We start from the raw sequence: 21,787 nt of genomic DNA on the forward strand, positions 1-21,787 counted from the left end.
CCTGATGAACCCTTGTTCCTAGGATGCCCTTCTTTTATCTGTCTGATATTTCCAATGCCTTTCAATTATTAGTCTCCTGCCTGAAGTGCCTCTTTTTCTCTGCAACCCAGAACTCTACTCTTCCCACAGGCGTCCCAATCCCCATCTCTATCTGTGAGTGCACTGACATCCTGGCCACACCAGGTCTATGGCATGTGGGATGGTACCTTTAGTGCCCTGTGTGTTTAATGACATCAGAACTAGGAGGAAGGAAGCAGTGGGCGGCAGCTAATAGCAGCTCCTTCTCTTCTGCTGTGTTGAGTGACAATCTAATTGACCCGTGGGTGTTTCTATCTCACAGCAATATGACTTTTGTCTTTCACAGGCAAAGTCTGCCAAGACCTTCCTAGCCTGGCTTGAACACTCCCAGCAGCACCAAGAAGACCCTTTTGATTCCTCTGCTTTCTACACTTACTCACTCCCACAACTAGCTAGACAGTCTCCTTGACTTCCACTCAAATAACTTTTTTTCCAGAAGTGAAGCTAATGTTTCCTGAAGTGTGTCTGGTGCCCCTAGTCCTGGGAGCAGGTCTGTGGGGGAAGGATTCCAGCAAGAGTATGTTCCACGTGTTAAATGCTCTGTGAGTTTCTTCAGGAAAAACATTTGGCATCATTAAGGTAGCACACATCACTGTGAAGGCCCACAGAGGCTTCTTAGTGAGACCTTACTCAGGGTCAGAGAATCTGAGCTTGCTTTTATCCATCAGGGCTGCATAATGGGGTGATTTGGCCAGGGGCATGTTTACCAGGTGTTTGGAAGTGTCTACACTTGTCAGTACTCTGTGCTTAGATCTTGTAAAGGGGAGGTCTTTTGCCTCTCCCCTCGATGTATTATAAAAAGTGCTTTTGAGTAAATGGGGCCCCTGAGTATTGACCCAGGGCCCTCCCTAAGCAATCCTGTGTCTGTCTTTCTTATTGCCTCTTTCTGCCTTATTTCCTCATTCCTCTCTCTTCCATCCAAGAACCCTTCGAAAGGTGGGAGCAGGTTGGAGCTGGACTGGCAGACTCCCTCACACCACACACACACACACACACACACACACACACACTTTAACTATCAAAGCTTCAGAATGTAATTATATAATATTTTCATGGGTGATGGAGATGTACAAGAATATTTGTGAAGTAAGTTAAGGAATGACCTGCTGAGAGAGTCATGGTACATGTATATAAGATAAATACTATCCAGTGGCACAAAGCCACACAGTACAGTCACCTGGGGGTGTATCCCATTCCACTCTCCATCCCTTATCAGTCTCCTATCAGCAAAGCAAGAGTCTTGCTAAGTTCACAGCTGCTATGTGGCAAGTGAGAACTTCACAGCCACAGATCTATCCTCCTCAATCTGCTTCCAGCCACCCTGCTCTATTGGTACATGATACATGGACCCCTGAACTTGCTGGCTATTGTACAGTACATCAAGCTCTTTCCATATAGCATCCCACTCAAAGTCCTCAGTAACCTGATGGGGCAAGAGTTGTAACTGGCACCTCAAATCACCTTGGTAGTGAGTGGTCTGTCTCTGTGTTATCTTTCCATTCCTGAGAGCAATACAAACTCATTCTAGGACCCCAGGTGCCTATTGAGGCTTCCATATGGCTATTCCTGTGCAGAAATTCCTTTGAGAAGCCCGAAGGAAGGAGTGTGGGGAAAGCCTCTCACCCAGCTCTCATCAGCCTAGAATCAGCTTCTGTGTTTGGAGAGAGAGGGCATCATTCAAGATATAAGCCTACATCAAGGTAGCTGTTGTGGTTTTTTCTTATTAACAAAGGTGTGAGGAGAGGAATAAGAGACTAAAGGGGTCTGTAATTGAGTACACGTGAGACTGTTGCCCATCAGGAAAGAAAGCCTATGGTGGACGGAGGTCACCTGCTGTACTCTGAGAAAGGAACCAGCTGTACATAGAGCTGAATCTTTCTGGAAGCTGAGTAGGCATCTCTCATCTCTCCTCACAAACCACATGAGCAAGCGTTACAATGGAAGGCAGGAGGGTGCCCAAAGGAGTGTCCGCCATTTTCCTGTTTTCACAGAAGGGTCATGGTGGCTGAATCCAGACTGACCAAGTCAGGGCTGAGAGGAGGTTGCTGTGGGTTAGATGTGGTGCTCTCTAGGGGGTTAAGCACTGGGAGCTTGACCCCCCCCCCCATCCCAGTGTGATGGCATTGAAAGATGAGAAATGCTTCTTTTGAGACAGTCGTTATCAACCTGTGTGGTACCATCCCATCAGGGGTTCACCAACCCTTTCACAGGGTCACAGATCAGATCAGATATCTTGCATATCAGATATTTACATTACGATTCATATCACAGTAGCAAAATTACAGTTATGACGGAGCAACAAACGTAATTTTATGGTTGGAGGTCACCGCGACACGAGGAACTGTATTAAAGGGTCTCAGCATTAGGAAGGTTGAGAACTGCTTTCACAGGTAGGGTCAGGGTGGGCGATGAAGTCATGGAGCTTCATCTTGGAAGGGATTTATATTCACTTTCCTGTAAGGGCCGGTTAGTTCTCTAACTGGATTGGTTACCACAAGTGCCGTTATTATTAAGTCTCTCCCACTTCGTGACTTCTCTTTTCCCAACCACACTGGCATAAACTGAGCTGTGTGATGGCATCTGCCAAGCTTTGAGACCACCCAAGGTCCTCAGCTAAGCTCAGGCTTTCAGCCTCTAAAACTGTAAGCCAAACCCTATCCCACCCCTTATTTTATAAAGCACTGGTCTTGGTTTTAGCAATGTGAAAAGCTGAAGCAGGAAGTAGCTTGACCTCCCTCTGTCTACGTCTTCAGTACGAAAGCTGCTGGAGGCGCATGGCATCCATGGCTAGTACATGGCCGGAGCAGTTGTCGGGGCACAGAGCCTTCCCAGGCCTCTGCATCACTCAGATGAGTGACAACCCGTCAAGGGGGAACAAGCAGGGTTACCTGCCTTATCTCTCATCATGACAAGGGGCTCCATCAAAAGTGGGTGAATAATTTTCAGCAGAGGAACCAACTGTGATTCATGAGTGAATATCTGACTTGGGAAACCTGTTGTAAGACCTGGAAATCTATGTTGCCAAATGTATAACATCAATGTATGGGTCGGCAAAGCCCATGATTCCTGAGGGGCATGGGAGACAGTGGGCTGAGAGGATTGAGTCTCCTTTGGGAAAGATGTGGACCCAAATAGGGCTCAGGCCCAGTGTAAGTTTGTAGGTACCCGAAAGGATGAGAAAAAACCAGGCCCTGGAGCCTGCCTGACCTATACTTCTATTCCTGCCGTGACGTCTTTGAGCCTTGGGTTTTTGCACTGTGCAGTGCACATATAAACAATAATTTGGAATGTTTTTAAAGCTTAATGGAAATGTACACGTAGACTCTAAACTGTGGTGTACTGTATAACATGAACTGCAATGTGTGAGATTGCTTTTGTCTGAATCAGATCAACTGGCTCAGGCCCCATACACACAGGGCTCCGGAAGAACCAACCACACCGGTTCTCACCGCCGCTCTAAATGCCATCCATAACAGCTGCGTCTTTTTTATCCCCCCCCCCCTTTGTTTTCTTTAAAGACAGTTGTGAGCTGCCATGTGAGTGCTGGGAATTGATCCTGGGTCCTCCGGAAGAGCAGCCAGTGCTCTTAACCACTGAGCCATCTCTCCAGCCCCGGCACCTCTTATTTTCATTAGGTATTGGTGCCCTTGAAACAGCAGAAGCTGCAGAGAGGAAGCATCATGGCTCTTGATCCTGAAGAGTTCGCAGTCTTACTAAGGACCACAGACTTGCAAACAGGGCTTACATCTGAATTACAGAAGGTCAGCTCCAACGAGATGGGAATGGGGTGGGGGGGGTTGGAGGGGTAAGGGGGGGGATGAAAAGGAGATAGGCATGGGAGGAACTGAGGCTGGGGTGGGATTCCAGCAGGGCCGGTTGGAGCCATCACTCATGTGGAGCTGTCGTGGGCCAATGGGTGGGGAGGTGGCCCCTGAGGGACTGGACTAAGCATCCCCCTGCAGAAAGTAGCGTGGTGGCAGATTGTGGAAGTTCCCAGACAATAGAAGCCCTGGAACAGTGCACACTGCTGGGATGTCATGCTGGCACTTCCGATGGGAGATCTAAATGGTTCTAGGACCACTGAGAATGATGTTGTCCGGCAGACCTCTAGGAAGTGATCTGCAAATCATCCTCATTATAGATTGGCATATTTATTAAGACTGTTTTATGGCCACGGAAAACCGAGTGTCTGGCAGGAAAGCGACTCCTGTTTTCCTTTCCCCACGGTGTTCTGTGGGCTCGGTCACTTTTGCCTGAACTCTGACAGCACCCACGGGTCCTGATGACTAATGAGAGACCTGCCTTCTCTTATTGCCACTGGCCTCCCGTCTCAGGGGAAAGGACTGGTCATGTTCTTTCTCAGGAAGGGAGCCCCGGTGTCAGCTGGCTCAGTTTGGTGGGGCCTGTACTGACTCGCCTCTGTGAAAGGCAAACTGGCTTTTACCTTCCTTGATCCTTCTGATGGGTCTTGTTTCGTCACCACTTTCCTTCTATTTCTCTTCAAATTTCAAATAAAAACGTCATCTTTTAAAATCAAGATAGCAGTCTAAAAGCTGATTTGAAAGGTGCCAATTTGGGCTTTGAGTTCGCAAAGAGAAAAATGTTCTGTCTCCTCTCATTGGGCATTCTCCCCATTCTAAGTGTTTCTGTTCAGTAAAGATCCCAAACCAGGCCTTCCCTGAAGCTTCCAGACTGAAGGGAAACCCCAGACCTTCGGGGAAGGAAGTGAGGTCCTGTAGAAGGGATGATCTCACCCCAGAAAGGGGAATTCCAGAGAAAGGTCACCTGCAGTGGAGAAAGCTTTCTCCTCCCAAAGGTGTGTGACCCTACTGTCCTGTCCCCTAGTCCACTGGGTCCCTTGCGTCTTTATTATTCAGCATCCCAGAGCCTGGGTGCTCTGGACACCTGGCAAATGGGCTCTGTGCCCCTCCGAAGCTGCCCTAAGCCACTGCCTGAGATCAGGGACTGCCTAGTCAGTCCTTACTCCTGGCATTTAGCACACTGCCCTGCATATAACCTGGCACTGTCACTCCAGGGTGACATCAGGAGATGAATGATTTGTAGGGGTTTCTGCACAGCATGGCAGGGTTCTCAGATAGATACCTGGTGAGCTTAGATAAAGAGGGGATTTTTTTTTTTTTGTTGTTGTTGTTGGTTTGTTTGTTTAATTTTTTTTTAAGGATTGGTTCATTCAATTCTTGGGGCTGGCCAATCTGAAACCCTTAAGGACCTAGGAAACCTCAAGAAGCAGGCAGCAGCTGGTGCTGTGGTTTTGAGTCAGATTTTTTTTTCTGCTTTAAAGGAAGGCCTTAGTTGATTGAATGAACATAGGCCACCCCAGCTATCAAGAGCACTCTTTAAAGTTAGCTGATGGCTGATGTCAGTAGCAGCTACAAAGCACCTCCCCAGGACTATCTGGAGCAGTGTTTAAGTAAATAACTGGGTATTAGAGCCTAGCCAAGTGAACACATTAAGCTGAGCCTCATACTTTGTGCCACAAAAACACTTACCACCAACAAACCCCCAGTGCTGAGCAGATACCACATAAGAGTGCTGGGAAACGGAACTGGTCTCATACTGTCACCACTTCTAGCCAGGGGCCAGTGCCAGAACACTTCCAACAGACTTCCCACCTTGTACAGAGACAATTCTCATGAGAGAGACGGTCCAGCAGGCAGAATACAAGCTACAAACTTCTAGTTTGGATGAGATAGTCTTGAGTAACTTAAGAACACATCCGAGGTCAGTCAGGCTAATATTACAACCTCAGTGGCCTGCAGAAAGAGTTTAAGATACTTTCGTAAATGAACTGTAAAATGACCCAAATATCTTCATGACAACAAATGTCAAAACACCCTAGGCAATTTGGGTAGTTGGGGAAAACCCTGTTCGCCTCATTGCCTGAGGGTTCCGAATGCCAATCAGACACCCTGGTCCCTGTCCAGATCTTGCTCTAAAGTCCTTTGGATAAATTCCCTTAGAAACTGATGGAGGGGCAGATGACTGCCTTGGCTCGGGGCTGTCTGCTGCCTTGCCCATGGTCAGTGCCACTTGGGCTGAGCTCAGGCACATTCTATTTCCAGGGTGGTAGCATTGCATCCTGGTTGCCTCTCCAGCAGGTGCAAGCAGACTGAGAGCATCTGTTTCCTTCCACAATACTGGCAGCCTTTAGGAGGTTAATGTCCTTCCATGCTCTTCCTGGTACTATGCACACTCTAATTGTGGCTGCATTGCTCACACAACAGTGGTGGTATTAAATTTACCTCTCATTCGCTAGTTCAACTCATTCAAATAGATGCGGTGTCCTTACATTCCGATACCACATGGTCAGAGGCATCAACAAGACTCCAAAGCTGGGCTTGGACTCTGATGTTGCATCTGCTGCTGGGTTTGGGGACATAGAGAAGCTGAGCAGGGTGGAGATTCTTATGGGAACAGAAAAGCAGTGGAGATGTGAGTCTGCCCTGACTGTCATTATCTGATGAGTAGGGAGAATGCTACACCCTGAGAAGAGTCTAGAAAGACACCCTTCAAAGCTCTTGTGTTTGTCAGAAGAGTGGGATGGAAAGGCTCGCAGAGAAATGACAATTTGCACCTTACCTGCTTCCACATTGCTCAATGTTGATGTGTGGAGTATTTATTATTACTTCTGTAATTGAAAACAAGCCTGGCTTTTAGTGACATTGATTACTTAGCCCTTTGATTACTTAGTCCGAGAGGACTCACTAGCCCTGACACATGAATACCCTTGACCCACTGAACACAGTCTTTGAGAAAGTAGATGACTCTTGAGCTTCTGTTTCTTGTCATGGAGTCTGGAAGATCCAGCTGAATGGGGGTCATTCGTCCAGAGAGCACTGTTAGCTTCTTGCTATCTCTGTGCTAGGAAGTCTCATGTGTGACCACACTTTTGTCTGATTGGGGTTGGGGTGAGGTAGGGGGGTAGGTGGTAGTAGCCATCTAAGTGTGTAGTTGCCAACAAGATGATGTAGCCAGGGACCGACACAGGACTTAATTACCATGGGGAGTTGCAGCTGGCTGTGGCTGGAGTGAGTTGGCATCTGCTTTTACAGAGCACAATTTCTGCAAATAATTAACCAGCAGAACTCCTGATTCTCTCTAATTAATGAAGAGGAATCCTGGCGTCTTCAAAGTCCACAAATGTCATTCTGCCATTGTGTCAGGATTGATCTCCTTTGTTCTAGACTGAAAAGCATGCCTCTCCTGCCTCCCCTAATTCTTTATAAATTGAATTTTTCTATTACTCGTTGTGACAGCTAGGGAACATGACTTCAGAAATTCACCCGCAGTTCGTGCCAGTATCAGAAGCCTGAATAATAATAATTTTTTAAAAGAACCATAATGGAACGGGCTTTCTCTCTCTGACCCAGAATTAATCACTGGGAAGAGCACTGAAAGAAGCTCGTTAATTAGTGCTAATGGATCTTGCTAGGTGGAGGCTGAGTTCCTGGGAGTCTGCAGGGGGAGCCCAGGGACTCATCCTCTTCTCTGGCCATCTCTATGCGCTGCTAAGATTCACGGTGATGGGATGATGGGAATTTGCTTCTAGGAGACAGAGATTTGTGACAGGGGACACCACAGAGTTAAGCAGGAGCCAACCAAGGCTGACAATCCTGAGTAGCTCCCAGGAAGGAAGGAGCGGTTGTTGTCCATGCAAGTGACCTACTGGACTCATCTGAACTCCAGTGAGATCCACCACAGAAGCCAAAGTAGGACCTATTAAACCCTAGGTCAGATCGCATCACTCACCATATACTCCCCACACCCTGGGAAATAATGCAGACTTCATACATCGGTCTCTTAGGGCCTACCTGTCTGTCCGCGGTTCCCTTTATACCCTCATTTCTCCTTGGCTCCTCAACCTTTTGCATTATATGTGCATCAGCTTCCATGTATCCCACTGCATGTTCCTGCCTCAGGGGCTTTGCACTGGCTATGTGAAACATTATTTCCCAGCCAGGTAATGTCACCTTAATGAGCATATGCCATGTAAAGGAGAGCCCTCTCCCTGTTCTCCTTGTCCTGCTGTATTTCCCCCTCTTACTTTGTAGCGTACTATGTGTTCCCCTTAATTATCCTGTCAAGTGTTAAACCTCAGCCTTCTCCTCCCCTTACACTTTAGGCGCCCAAGGACAGGATCACATCTGCTTTGTTTGCTGTTGTATTCCCAGCACCTAAAAAACGATTGCCAGTTCAGTAAGTAGTCACAGAGGGAATGAGTTAGCTGGCACACTTCAGAGTGTCTGAGGTATGTGTGAAGCCTGTGTGTGTTCATCCTGCATGCCCGCACAAGCACTGTGTAAAGGCCGCTCCTTTGCTCAAACATTGAATGAAGTGCTGCTGTCTCCTTTGGCTACCAGATGCTAATAATTAAAGCACACACTGTGATCTGCATTAAATAGTGCTTGGAGGGTTTCCTCTCCCAGCAGCTTTCAGCAGGAAGGATGAAGCTAGTGATGCTTTTCTAGAACTGGGTTCCTCAGCGCTGTCCCTGGGGGTGCATACTCTTCTTCCTCAGTCCACAGAGGAAGGAGCTTTACTGAGTAATGATGGGAGACGGGACAGGGAGAGCACCTTGGAGAGAGCCAAAAATAAACACACACACACACACACACACACACACACACACACACACACACGATGAATTCAAAGGCATTTAAGAGGATCAAGTATCAGTGTCCTGAGCAGAGTGCTGAGGACAGGGATGCAGGAAGGCCAGCAGCCCCTGCCACCTCCATGCCAAGGCACCAGGCTATGAATTCCCATTCTATATCCTTCCCATTGAAGAATACCAGGTGGACCCTGGTGTCTACCTGCTAGTTTCTAAGAGCTAGAAAACCCTGGTCTAAACTGTGCAGAGACAGACAAGGGCTGTGAGAACTAGACAGAGTCAAGCTGCTGAGCCCTGTTCCAAAAGGTCTGTCAGGAGAACAAGCCTGAGCAGAGGAAAACCATCAGGCAGCTGCCCTGGGCTGGGCTCTGTCACCACACCCAGGCTCTAGCTCCGAGTCTGCAGCTGCTGGGGGAGTCTCTCTGGCCACTCCTCTCCTACACTGTGATTTCCTCGGTGGTTTGGATGTGGTTTGTCCTAGGCTAAGCTTGTGTTAAAGTTCCGTTGTCAGCATAATGGTAAATAGAGAGGTGGGGGGGGGCAGACCTTCAAGGGAGGTCACAGGGCTCTACTATCTTGAAGGGATTAATGTGGGTCCTAAGAACTGTTAGTCATCATGAGCAGGCTGTTGTAAAGTAGGTTGTGACTCTGTGCCTTACCTTTTCCCCCCTTGTGTCAGTTTATATGACATGTATGGAAGAGGAAGAAGAAGGCTTCACTGGAAGCCAAAAAGAGATCCATAGCATCTGTTAGGACTTCCAACAAACTTCTTTCCTTTCTAAGTTACTGGCTTTGGTTATTCTGCAGGAGCAATGGGAAAAACACTAGAACAGTTTCTAATTCAGCCATCTAAAAATTGTTTCTTATTTTTATTTATGTGTATGTGTGTGTACGTGCCTGTGTCAATTTATATGCATGATGTGCATGTGTATTCTGGAAAAGGCCAGCGGGTGTCAGATCCTCCGGAAGTAGGGCTATAGGCAGTTGTGAACCTCCCAATGTGGGTGCTAGGAACTGACCTTGGTTCCTCTGGAAGAGCAGTAAGCATGTGTTATTAACTGCCAAGTCATCTCTCCAGCCTTCAACCTTGTCAATATCTTACAAAAGTCTTCCACTTTTTCTCTTAACTTGAGAGAAAAAGAAAGAAAGGGCCACCAAGGTCAAGGTCCTTGCTTAGTTTCCCACTGGTATTAAAACAAGGGACAGGGATCTGTACTCTGCCCACAGCACCAGCTTCTTCTTCCACAATGCACTCTGGCCAGGACACCTATGCTATTTCCTGTTGGAGCCACAAACAATTGTTCTCACAGCGGGAAGGAGAAAGTTTTTACTAACCTATAAGGAATCATTACTAAAGTTGTCTCTCAAAGTTATCGGTTCCTCAGAGGTCAGAGCTGGGAACATGGGCTAAGTCTCATGAGCATAAAAAGCATGGGTTTTGGGGGCTGGAGAGGTGGCTCAGAGGTTAAGAGCATTGGCCGATTCCCTGGTTCCCTGGTTCCTTGGAGGAAAGGCAAAACTGGCCTTCCCCTGTAGACTCAAATCCTGAACCCTGAAATTTCTTCCTGACTGCAGCCCATCTGAAGCAGCCATGGATGCTCCTGTCGATTGAGGGCTCCAATCTTCCTAAAAGGAATGGAGAAGAGCCAGGTGGGCTTTCTGATAGAATCACCAGCATGAAATACCAACATCACTACAGCCGGACTTCTCATTGACTGACACACCATTCACTTGCCCTGTGTTTTCCTGAAATCAGCCATTCGCTGAACAAGTGAAGGAGTCTTGTTCCTCAGTCCTCACCCACAAAGAATAAGGCAGAGGCTGCTGATGGCTACGGAGCATGCGCCTGACCGTCACTCCCACCGTCAGCCCTGAAGCCTTTTCTTGTCCAGTTTCTATGTCAGTCGCTTGTCTTTGGTGAGTGTCTGTGACTGTTGTGTGTGGTGTCTTTCTGTTTCCTGCCCTTACAGATGGAATAAAGAGGAGAAGGCGGGATGCTCCAGCTGTCACTGGTTAGAATGAAGTGATTAGCTGGGAATTGGCCGTTTGGCCCAGGCAAAATGAAGAAGGGGCTCCCCTGCCCTGTGCTTATTCTCTTCCAGAAGCCTTTCAGTTCATCAGCCAAGTATTTATTGATGCCCCCTCCATTTTCCCCAGAGTACAGAGAGTGACAAGAAGAAAGACCTTTCAGGTTATTCGAGACTTTGCTTGGAAAATAAAGTATTCATTCATCAAGAGTGGAAAGCTCAAATGACTATGGGGTCTGAGTAGGTAATACGAAGGAAAGAATGAATGAGTAAATGAATGGGCAGATAGATGAATGGATGAAACTATTGCACAGTAGCATCTTTAAGGTATATTCTTTTCTACTCAGACACATTTTCCATATATATTTCTCATATATCAATAGTCTTTCCTTCACTGGCTCAGAGGCTGCTCATGTGTCTCTAGCTTTCTCCTTTTCAATAGAGACCAAGGTATCACCCCCAGGTCCACACAGTTGACTAAGAGCCAGAACGAATGATAGCCACACTTGGTTTTAGTTCTAAGAGGTAACTGAGGTAATTGGAAGTACACAAGGAAGTGATGGGGACTGCATTCAGTTGGAGGGCATGTGGATAGGGGGAGGGAGCTTCTGTGGGCCGCCCTGCTTTGCTGCTGTGTGAGGAACGGAGCCCACTAATATCCTGCATCTTCCACATTCTCTGCAATACTGTTTGCCCACACCTCACAGGGCAGCATGCAGCCGTTCTCTTCCTTAGATGTCATTGCGCACTTCTTGTGTTTCCATTTCCTGTAAATGCTGGGAGGCTCATCTGTGACCACAGAAGTGTTCGCGTTCTGCTCCCAGGAAGCTGGGAAGTGTTTGTTCAGCTCTCATCTGGACAGACAGGACCCTCTCCCTAAGACCCGATCAGACTTACAGAGGGGGTCATGCGTTGTGTGGTGGTTGGTAAGGACGGCATGTCAAACCTACGTGCAGGCTTCAGGAAGACAACCCCGAGAAGGTCTCTGCAGTGGATTGCAAACTGGCCCCAATCCATGCCTTTGTGTGCTTGGCCTCTTTATATTCTTCCTAGCTATATCCATTCCACTTTGTCACTCTGCTTTGGACCATGTGACAAAGGAGTTCTAACAAACACGTACCAGTAGAGATCTGAAAAGACCTGAGGCCTGGCCACTATTGCTGTGGTGTGTCCATGGGTCCACCGTGCAAATAAGACCAAACTGACTTGTGAAGCCACCCAACTGAGAACACATGTCAGCAGATAGCCTGCACTCCATGACATGTGCATGCGACTCAGCCTGTACTAACAAGGCCCAAACAAGACCTACAAAGGAGCCACACCCACTGTGCCCAGCCCAAATTATCAAGAATTGTGAGCAAATAAATGATGGTTGAAAAGGGGAAAAATATATGACATGCTATGCTGAGCAAACCAACTGGAGGCCAGATTTGATCTTCGACCATTAGTCCGTCCCATGCTGAGGTCATAGTGACTGCACAGCCATACAGAGGCCACAGGAAGCCTAGCTCACTCTGCCTGCTGTCCCTGGTCAGCCTTTCTGGATGCCTCTGATGAAAGGGTCAATGACACACCAGGAGTGGCAGTAGTGGGGACCTACGCTTGTTACACAGCTGGAGTCTTCCAGGTTCAGCCTCCAGCCCCACCAGGAATGTGTACAGATGAGCCAAGTGTATAGACATTAAATGAGCGGGTCTGAAGGCGTAGCATCTGGGGGCTGCGTGTGGTGACTTGCTCTGGTTTTTGTTTAGTTTGGTTTGGTATGGTTTTGGTGTTTTTTGAGATAGGATTTCTCAGTGTAGTCCCAGCTGTCCTGGAACTCTCTCTATAGGCCAGGCTGGCCTTGAACTTGGAGATCCACCTGCCACTGCCTCCCGAGTGCTGGGATTAAAGTTGTGCACTACCACCACCAGATTTGTATCTATTATAATAGCCCTTTAGTTCCCAAGTCTTCCAGCCTTGAGCTGGATTCATGAGGCAGCAAATACCAGCCCCCAACACACCCTTGCTCCATCCACCTTATGACTCGACTCCTGACTCCCCGAGACTTTGCCACTTGCTTTTAGCAGAAATATTTTTCTGCAGTACAGACATAGAGCCATAGACCTGTAAATCAAGTCTACAGTAAGTAGAAGGAATAAGTCAAAGCGGGGATTGTGTCCAAGTATCTTTCCTTGCATGATGCTGGCTCTTTTATATTAGAGGTTGTATTTTTGTCCATATAGCACGTTTATTGCTTTATCTTAGGTATGTTCCTAGGTGTCACACTAAATTCAGCACTGAGTTCCTGTATTAAGACTTGTACATCTCAAAGGAAAGGTCCTGTGGCTGCGGGTTGGGTGGGGAGGTGGGGGTTGTTGTTGGTGGAGGTACAAGAAGAGTCTACAACAGCCTAGAAAGAACCATAGATGGAGTGACTAAGTGTATTCATTGTGAAAACTAGCTGGAGTGCTTCCCCTGACTCTCAGGCATGTTTGTCCCACTTCCTCGGGAGGCTGAGGCCTGCTGGGCTACAGAGGGAGTAGGAAAAACACCATCAAAAAGCGATGGTCTAAATGAACCCGGAAGGAAAGGGGATGAATCACTTCCTATCTGTTGTACTCTTCCTGTTTATCTCCAGTCCTGAGTTCTCTTTGGACAGAATTAAGGAAGAGCTGGAGGTGTGGAAGACTCTGACAGGCTTGGTCAAGACATAGGCTATATTTACCTCATGAAGGAAGGGTGGGAAAACACCATGGAAGGAACATAAGAGAGGAACCTGGAAGAGGACCTAGGAATGCCCAGATTTCAAATCATCTTCACACAGGCTGCGTGCTGGGGCCTGAATATGTCCTTTGAAATCTATGTTGTAGGAATTGAACTTCGTAGTGTGTCGGTGTAAGAGATGGGTCTTCACGGTGGGATGACGACACAAGGCGTGCCTGTCATTTCTGAAAGAGTGGACTCCTTCTGGTCCCTCGGGAAAGGGCAAGTGGCCTCTCTTTCCCACTCACCATTTCTTCTTTCCCACCATGGAATAACCCCACAAAGAAGCCGTTACCAGCCTCTGGCCCCTTAACCTTGGACCTCTCATTCTTCACAACTGAATACCGAAATCTTTCTGTCTCTTCCAAATTTCCCAGCCTGTGAGATTCTGTCAGAAGCACTGAAATGGACTAAACCTATCGGGGAATCTAGATTTGGGAATCTTATATTGGTGTGAGAACCACTGGAGCAGTTCAAACAAGGGGAGAGTTTCCTGCTCTGTCATGGTCTTTTTGTTTGATTTTTTTTTTTTTTCTTTGAGACAAGGTTTCTCTGTGTAGCTTTGTGCCTTTCCTGGAACTCGCTTTGGAGACCAGGTTGGCCTGCCTCTGCCTCCCGAGTGCTGGGATTAAAGGCATGTGCCACCACCGTCTGGCCTTTTGTTCAATTTTATTTCCAGGACTGGGGCTGGAACCTAGGGTGGCTGTCACTTCTGATCAGCAAGTGCTCTCCTGCTGAATTCTATTCCAAGTCCCCTTAAAAACAAATTTGCCCAGGTTAGCCTCAAACTCACTCTGTAGGAAGGCAGACCTCAGCCTCCCAAGTAAGTGGGATAAACAGGCTCAGGCTCCTAGATCTGGGATCTGGTTGATGAATCCAGATGCGCTCCTCAGACGCTGGTGAGTTCTAGGAGGAAGGACAAACTGCTGTGACAGGGACAGCAGGAATAGGAGAGGAGAGGGCCCCCGCAGCCCCTGGCCAACGTGCATAGATAAGGCCTGCCTGGCAGGCGCTGCAGGCTAGGGACGCAGAGCCTCAGACTTCCTGCGCAGACGCTTGGTGAAGCAGAGCTGTGTGTGGGTGAGCTTTGTTCTGTTCCACAAAAGATTCATTTTAATATCACACTGTGACATACCTGTGTACCTGCCGTGGGGCTCTCTAAAAAGGTAGGAGGATGTGAAGACAGAGGTCATCGCGCACAGGACAGACAGTAGTTGAGAATGGCGGAGTAAGAAATTGAATGCCGGCAGCGTGAAGGGCGGTCAAGGGCTTTCTCTTGGGCACTCCCGACTGAAAATAGCAGTCTTGCCTGGCCTGACTGGTCTGGCAGGCTTGGCAAGGCTAACTGGGCACCGTGGCTAAGTGTGGGCATTACCCATGTGAGCAACCTGAGTTGGTCCTCAGATGACCTTGATCTAAAATTAGCTAATTTTCAGAGTAGCAGCTTTGGGAGCATATTTTGTTTTCTGTAAAAAAAAACGTGGTCATAGCAATACAGTTCCTGGTGGCTATTCCTCTAGATGACTACGGGATTCTGTGACTGGACATATACCTCTGGTTTCTGGAAAGTTATTAAAAAATTAGTTTTTTTCCTTGAGTCAAAATACTTTGAACCTCTCATGTAACTTAGAAGAATCAAAATGTAACTTCTTCCCCCGGGGAACATGTCAAAGAAATGCCTGTTTGCATGTCTTAGCTGATTAGCATATCATTTACCTTTCTGCATATCACAATAAAAGCAAATTAGAATGCAAGGCTTCAAAGTAGAGAAGGAATATATCCCTTAAGAACTAGATTAAAAGGCAATTTTAATTTTGGGAGTCGGAAGGTGGTATCGAGGTGCTACTGGACTTGGATCCTCAGATGTAAAAATTCTTGCCATCAGATAATGCTCCAGTCAGCACAGCTAGTGATAAGTTTGCTTTAGTATATGGTGTCTGGGGAAAATATTGAAATATTGCAAAAATATCATTTGACTTCTAATTTGAACTTCAGAGACTGCAGTTCACCCTGGGACCACAAGAGGGCAGAAGTCAGAGAGAAAAGGCTGCCCTGGAAGAGCAAGCTCAGAGAAGCCAGGAAGGCTCTTTTCTTTTTTCTCACTAAGGTACACAATTTTACTTAGGCAGACACTAATGCTTATATTGTGACCAAGTGACTTCATGTTTGGAATTCAGTATTAAAACTTGTATAAGCTGTGGTAGCTGTTCAGAATCTACAACAGCAGGGGAAAAGCTATTACCCTCTAAACGAAATCTATATTCTGTCCATTTTAGACAGTTTGAGAGTCAGTACAATATAGTATGTCTGTGAATCATTAATTTTAGGGGATACATTATTTAGATGAATAACCCTCTCAGAGACACTGAATTTTTTTTTTAATGCAATTGGTCTTGCTCAGGGTTCTCACAGTGAATAGTAATGGCACCAGCATTCCAGGCGCTCCCACAAATGTGCTCTTTGTAGATAGCTGGGATTGATAGTCCTTCTCTCTCTGTTTCTCCCGTGGTTTTCATGTGTTAGCTGAACATTAAAACACCATTGTATAATCCAGAGACACTCTGGTTAACTGGTCCTGTGTTATTTGCATGTCGGTGCCAACAGATACTTTTTTCTCATTTAAATTCTCATTTGGTCATTCATTTTGTGCCTTTTGAAAATGCTAGAAAGAATCGATGAAAGCTAGTCTCATCACCCATTTAAAAAAAATTCACAGTGACTTCAATCAGAAGCAAAGATCTTAAAATCTTCTTTAAAAGGATAAGACATGTTACCAAACATCAAGTGACTATAAATATATGAATTCCTGTCCTTTGTCTATTACAAATTTTTGAAGCAATTGATCAAAGCATGTATGGATCTAAGTGTAGAAAGGGTCCTAATAAAGCACACTGAGCTAATATGAATTTGCTCTTTTACAAATCTTGGGGTCATACTCAAGAGTTCCTAAGGGCTAAGAAAGTAGAAATGACATTATGGATCCCCAAAGCAGAGTTGGTCTGTAATGATCGATGGCCAGGCAAGAAACACTCAGCTCTAAAATTTGGGGTTGCATTTGTTAGCCATGCAGAAAACTTGGTCCACTTACCTCTCAAGGGAGACCCTCTAATCTCAGCAAGTGCTGACATGCGTTACTGTGCTCGTGAGCAAAGTCTTAGGCAGAAGCGCCATTGGTCCTTGTGGTGGTGAATAGAACTAAAACATTCTGTTGTCATCGTCCCTGAGAAAGCGCACTCATGTAAATATTTCTTCCCCCGGCATAATGAGACATCTCACGAAGGCATGTGGGTGTACACCACTATGTGGAGATGTTGCTGGTGAGTGACAGAGCGCCTGGCTGATTTACACAAACCCCCAAGTGTGCGTATGAGAATAGGTTAGGCTTAGATTGACGAGCAAATGTGTAGCCAGACTTCTGGCTGACAAATGGCAGAGCTATGCCAGCTCATCCGCTTCTCTGGAGGGAGACCAAAAGTGAACCAGGATCAAGTTCACTCTTAAAGGACACCCAAACTTAGTGGGTGGCTAGGTGGTAAAGCACATATAGACACGAACCCCCTAAAATAGAACTGGGAGAGTTCGTAGTTGAGCACATACCCAGGCCAGTGACAATGCTTGCCGAGCGAGCGTTCCTGGGCCCTGTGTGTATTTATAGCGACATTCCTTCAGAAGGGTCCTGCTGTTTTTAAGATAGATCTATTTTATTGACAGCTTAGATTTAAACTCACTACTCTCTAAAAATGGCCTGTTTGAGTAAACCAGACCCTGAAAATAACAAGTGATGAGACTTGTGTTCAAGGGTGCCAAGCAGTAGTAAATGGGCCAGATTGGATTGGTTTTGGCCAGGCACAGCTGAGAACGGAAATGTACAAACAGCGTTTGTCAGGGAGGGCGGGTTATTCCAACCCCTCTTTCTAGGCTAAAGTTGAAAGGTCGGGTCTCCAAGAAAGTGGCATGACATTAATAATAGACACTGTTTCCTGAGCCCCATGGCATGCCAAGAGCCCCACTCAGCTTGTGCCTGGGTGCCTTTATTTCCCACCCTAACACCATGGGGCAGAGCACCTGGTCTTTGCTTTGTAAATGATCCTGCCGTTCAGAGACGTTAGTTGCCCTGTCCAGAGCTACACAGCACTGAGACTCGGGATTTAGACTTCATGGCTCCAAAGCCCTTTGAGTCATGCTATACTGCTGCTTGAACACGCATTGGGCATGCGTATCAGGTTTAGCGGCTTGCAACCACTGTGGGGCTTGAGGAATGTTGGAGCAAACACAGAAAGCTGAGAGAGCTGAGTTTGAATTCAGACCCCACTGGCTGAGGGAATCTTAGAAAAATTCCTAGTGTCTGAGCTTGCTCATCATCTTTCAGAGGTGTGGGAGTGGGTAGGGGTATGAAAAGACTTCTAAACTACCTTTCACATCTCTCTTGATTTCAGGAGCCTTCTATCGGCTTTTAATTTCCTGGAATTGAGGCACATACTTGGTCTTTTATGTGAACTCAGACGTGAGGAAACATTTTCATTTGAAATTCAAAACCTGATCTCGGTTTTACCACAGGAATGTTACTCTTCTCTGTCAGGCTCACTTCGTGGGCGAGAGGCTCTGACACCGAGGACCTTTCATCTCCTAGGTAAAATCTCCACTTCATAGAGCGTGAGGTTCTGCACATAAGGGAGCCACAGAGAGTCCTGGAGGATATGCTGAAACAGGAAAAAGTTATCTGTGGTGGTTAATCTTTATTGTCACCATGACTGGATTTGGAATTACCCAGGAGAGACTCCTCCGGGCATGTATGTGAGGGTATTTCCAGAGGGGGTTAACCGGGGAGAGAAAATCCACTCTGAAAGTGGGTCATAGCATTCCATGTTCTGAAGTCCTGGGCTGACTGAATAAAAGAGAAAAGAGACAACACAGGAGTGTCAGGATCCATCTCTTTCTGCTTCCTGACTTGTGCATGGAACATGACCGGATACTGCCACTCTTGCTGCCACACTTGCCCAGCTGTGATGAATTGTACCCCTGGACTGAAATCCCTTCCTTCCAAGGAAAGCCACTGAGTGGTTCAGTATCACCTCTCAGGGAAAGCACTGGATTTGCCTTTCATGTGAAGACGCTGCTCCGTCCAAGGGCGTCAGAGAACCACATGTGTCCACAGTTCCTCTCATTTTGTGTGTTTCACTCGACTTCTGTAAATCACGGGCTTTATTTAGTGCAGCCTCTTTTTTGGTTTCGACATTAACGCACACTCTGCGGACGGGATAAGCTTCCTCTGAACATGACCATCTGCCCTTGGTGTCCCAACTCCACCCACAGTCATTTGTGCACCCCCACCCCCACCCCAGTTGATGGAAACATATACATTGGCTCTCTTACCAAGACATGGGTCACCCCTGCTCAGCATTCTTGAGGCTTAAATGACATGGACCATGCTGTTTGGGGGGTGCAATGACTGAACATTCCTTTGATGTTGTGCCTCGTGACACTCACAGACTAAATCCAAGCATTTGCTATTTGACCAGATGCCAAATGTGCGGGCCTGGATATCTGTGAACTTACAGATAGCTGTATGCAAAAATAAGATCAAACCACCCAGGAAAATGTCTCCATACTGTTTTCGCAGGGATAGGTAAGGTAGAGTTTTGATTAATCATAAAGTTATTTGAACAAGATGTTTTAGCTCAGGTATGATACTTCAAAATTTCAAATAATCCTTTACAAAGTATCTTATAGCAATTACTGTTGAAAGAAACTTCTTCAATTTCTTTCCAGTTGTTTTTAATATTTTTGTGGTTGTTACAAAATGGGATCAAGCAGAATATGTATTTTCATCTCGTATTTATTCATCTCACGTTACACGAATTTAACCTAAGTATCATTCTGTTAGGAATATATAGGGAGCTTAAACTCTCATTTCCTAAAAGTTCAGGTTCATCTCACTTGCTTTCCACTCTGTTGTTATTTTTCAAATTTCCTAGAGCAAACTTCTATATGTGGGATTATTGGATCAAAGGAGACAAATAAATGCTCATTGTTATTAATATTCATTGAAATCCCTCTCCTAAGGAATTGCTCCATATTGTCCTGCAATCATTGTTGGATAAGCTTGTCTTTACTATCTTCATTTTTATTACTAGGTGCTCGTATGCATGTGTGTGTGTGTGTGTGTGTGTGTGTGTGTGTGTGTGTGCGTGCACATATTTTTTTCAATACCTGCTATCTACTGAAGGCACATCACAGCCTTAAGAACCAGAACATGCTTTAAATAGAAGGGCTGTGTGAAGTCCATCCTCTGAACTCTTCATACTGTACGGATGGCAAAGCCAATAGTTTCTAGATGGCTGAACACTTAGAAAGACCAAAGTGCCCGAGTCTAACTATTGTCAGCAAGGAGCTTGGTCTTGCTTCTTTTGAGTCCGGGCTCCTTGTGTTCTCCCATACCACAGCAGTCCCTTGAATAACAACAGGGGGCCAATCTAAGGAGCCTTCTTCTAAGCCAGGCTCAGAGACGGCCCATGTGTATAAGGATGGAATAGACGAGCAGGTCTAGAGATGAAAAAGACCAGATGGGATGGTTTCCTTGAAAATCAAACACTTCAAAAGAGTTAACAGGTTTGATTATTTTATTCATACCTTTTTATTCTTCCATATGCGTGTTAAAAAGTTTTTTTTTTTCTTTTTTAAGTACCTAAGAGTTGGAGTGTTTTAACTAAACTCAGATACACACGAGTAACTCCAGTTGGAAGTTGTTCATGCGTATCTGAAAGTAGATTGTGGCCTTTTTGACTTTAGCTTATTAAACACAAGGAAATCCATAGTTAAAATTCCACTCTTAACTCCTCAGCCAAGACAGGAATGGCCCCAGCCATAAAACATGACGGACATGCTTCAAGCCCAGCAATCTGTTGGAACTGTCAAGTGCATTGTTCAAGTCACAGTAAATCAGGACTTCACCCTCATTTCTCAAAATGCAAGTTGGTTAAATGTGTATGTGTGTGTCCTTAATGGTGAGGAGACAGGCAGACTTTGCCACAAGCTGAAGCAGGGCATGCAGGGAAGGACAAACACCTCCTAGCTGGGGCTGTTGGACATTCTCTGTGCATCTTGAAAATCACTCTTGGGAGAATGATTTGGCTGCTTCCTTATTTGCTGGGATGAAAGGGGGAAACCCAGTTTGGAGTCCACAGTCCAGTGAAAGGCAAGATCTGCTAGCTTTACCCTCTCAGTGTGGCTATGGTCCAGAGGAGTCAGCACTTGTGGTCACCTGGAGAGTTCTGGTGTTTGAATGGCTTTATGTGAGCTGACCAGGTTAAAAAGCCCCAGCTGATAGAGCGCATGATTTATCCAATGCCTGGATGGATATTCAAAAGAAATAAGCAGCAAGGCAGCAGCACGTGACAGGTATTTAACGTGTAAAGGTAAAGATACGGTTCAGAATGGAGCAGGAAGTATCGGGCCGACGTCATCAGTTTCTTCTTGCTAATTGCAGAGAACTGAAGTGTTCTGTCGTCTAGAGGCTTGTACAGGAATGGGAAACTGCTTTGGTACAACTTCAGCACAGCCAAGATGGTGGTCTGGACTTACCCTGCCTTTGAAAGGAAAAGATGGAGGATGCAGGATACATTTGTAGAGATGCCACATCCCCATGGGTCCCTTGCTTGGATCTTAATTTTAATTTGTGGAGAATCCTATTAAAAAAAAAAAAAGTGCTACACAGTAGCTCGGAAGCAGCTTCCATTTCAGAACCCTATAGTGAGTTCTGTACTCCACCAGTGTATTTCCATAGCCATTTGCTTGAAAGTCCAGGCAATAAATAAGTACACTGCTCCCAGCTCTGCCTGGGGCTGAGCTCTTGTTTTGCTGGTGGCACCAGAGAAGAGGCATGCTGGGCGATCTGAGCTCCAGGCACTCGCCTGTCTAGTCTGCATGGCTCATCTCTGCCTGGAGTGTTTCTGTCACCTCCAAACACTGCATGCTGTGATAACGTTCAATTCAAAGGTTCCTGCCCAATGTGACACTCTGGAATGCCTCTGAGAGGCAAGCTGAGTGACTCAAGATGGCTGTCACACCTAGCCTGTGCTAGGCAGCATGCAGAAATGGGGAGGAGCTGACTGACCCTCATTTTGCTCCTCTCTCTGTGTCTGTGTGTCTGTGTCTGTGTGTCTGTCTCTGTCTCTCTGTTTCTCTCTCTCTCTCTCTCTCTCTCTCTCTCTCTCTCTCTCTCTCTCTCTCTCTCTCTCTCTCTCTCTCTCTCCCTGTACCAGTGGGTGGTCCCTTAGGTCTCCTACTACATTCCAAATTTCTAAAA

At 46.3% G+C, this 21,787-nt stretch overlaps 1 protein-coding gene across 5 annotated transcripts in view; it reads right to left on the reverse strand.

Moving 5' to 3' along the window:
* Positions 1-16,828, reverse strand: part of Itgb6 (integrin subunit beta 6) — a 128,293-nt gene extending 111,465 nt beyond the window's left edge. For 4 of the 5 annotated variants that reach the window (XM_037204820.1, XM_028868196.2, XM_037204821.1 and 1 more), the window contains exon 1: positions 16,571-16,828. The gene's annotated coding sequence lies outside the window, so the exon portion shown is untranslated. Of the gene's footprint in view, positions 1-14,617; positions 14,744-16,570 lie in introns of those variants that run through there. The other variant, XM_028868505.2, reaches the window with a different exon arrangement.
* Between the last annotated feature and the right edge of the window lie 4,959 nt (positions 16,829-21,787).

The sequence above is a fragment of the Peromyscus leucopus genome, chromosome 4, assembly GCF_004664715.2.
Source record: "Peromyscus leucopus breed LL Stock chromosome 4, UCI_PerLeu_2.1, whole genome shotgun sequence".
NCBI lineage: Eukaryota > Metazoa > Chordata > Mammalia > Rodentia > Cricetidae > Peromyscus > Peromyscus leucopus.